The 1,433-nt window shown below is 38.4% G+C and overlaps 1 protein-coding gene across 1 annotated transcript in view; it reads right to left on the bottom strand.

Moving 5' to 3' along the window:
* gjb7 (gap junction protein beta 7) overlaps positions 1-1,433 on the bottom strand; it is a 14,580-nt gene that overhangs the window by 3,149 nt on the left and 9,998 nt on the right. The gene's annotated exons all lie outside the window — the stretch shown is intronic.

The following is a 1,433-nucleotide window of genomic DNA, read 5'->3' as shown; positions in this document are numbered from 1 at the left end:
GATGTGCAGATTAATCCTCTGATCTTTTGAATTTTCTCTGAAAAGAAACTTGAAAACTTGTTGCAGGCATTAGATTGAAGTTCAGGTGGTAACGTCATAGGAGGGTTTGTGAGCCTGTCAACATAGCAAATAAAGTTCGAGCATTGTTAATGGTTTTGTTTATGACATCTGCAAAGAAAGCCTCTCTGGCATGTTTTAGTGTTGTGTGATAGTTACGTAGTCTTTCCTTGTAGATGTCATAATAAACATGCAGTTGACCTTTATGCCATTTCTGTTCGGCCCTACGGCAGAGATGTCTTGCAGATTGAACTGTTTATGCATTTCTCCATGGAGATTTCTTCCTACCAGTCACAACCATAATGGTGGCAATGTAATCAATGATATCTGAAAGTTTGCACTGAAAATCATCCACCAACTTATCTACGTCACTATAACTTAAGAGTGAGGAAGAAGAGTAGATTTGATTAAATGTTTCTGCTGTGTTTTCTGTGAAAGTACGTTTTGTGATGGTAGTTTTTTGTACAAGAGGGTTAACGGATAAATAACTGACAAAGATAACAGCAAAGTGATCCGACAGGCGACATCAGTTACAGAGATATTGGAAATATTCACACCCTTACTGATAACCAGGTCCAGTGTGTGTCTATGAGTGTGTGTTGCTTGTTTGACATGTTGTGTTAAACCAAAACTCTCTAATATATTACAGAGCTTTTTAGCCCCTCGGTCTTGGGGGTTGTCAACATGAATGTTGAAATCAYMGACAATTATTAAACAATCGCAATCAATGCATATGAGAGATAGAAGCTCATTCAAGTCTGCAAAGAAATTTTCCACATATGTTGGTGTTTTGTATAGAGTTAGTGTCAAAGTTCGTTTGTGGCCTTTTACCTCGATTCCAAGATATTCAAAAGACATAAAATTACCCAGAGAGATTTTACTACAGTTCATGGTATTCTTAAATATTGAAGCCACGCCTCCTCCTTTTCTGTGTTTTCTATTTTCACTTAAAAAATTGTACATAAGAGGCGTTGATTCAATTAGTACGATTGTTTCATTATTGTCATTCAGCCATGTTTCTGTCAGAAATAAAACATCAATATTATGCTCAGTGATGAAATCATTAATTAATAGAGCTTTAGCACAGAGAGATCTGGTATTTAAAAGAGCCAGGTTAAGTGACTTGGAGGCTGAAAGCTCTTCAGTCTGAGGTTTGAATTAGGACCGCTGTTTTTTCTATTTCTGTTTTTTGTAACTGTTCTTGTAGTGATCCAGACAGGTATTGTCCTGCTATGCAATGTAGGGGGGCCAGACACATTCTGGAGGAAGACGGGTGTAAAGATAATCTCTGGACCCTGGTCTCAGACCTCAGAAATGCAGAGTGCTGGAACCTCAGGGAGGTCAGAGGCAGGTGGCTTAGATGAAGTGAGGTCTGC

This window comes from Poecilia reticulata, linkage group LG14 (assembly GCF_000633615.1).
Source record: "Poecilia reticulata strain Guanapo linkage group LG14, Guppy_female_1.0+MT, whole genome shotgun sequence".
NCBI lineage: Eukaryota > Metazoa > Chordata > Actinopteri > Cyprinodontiformes > Poeciliidae > Poecilia > Poecilia reticulata.
The sequence above is the reverse complement of the archived record's forward strand: the minus strand, read 5'-3'. Positions and strand labels throughout refer to the sequence as shown.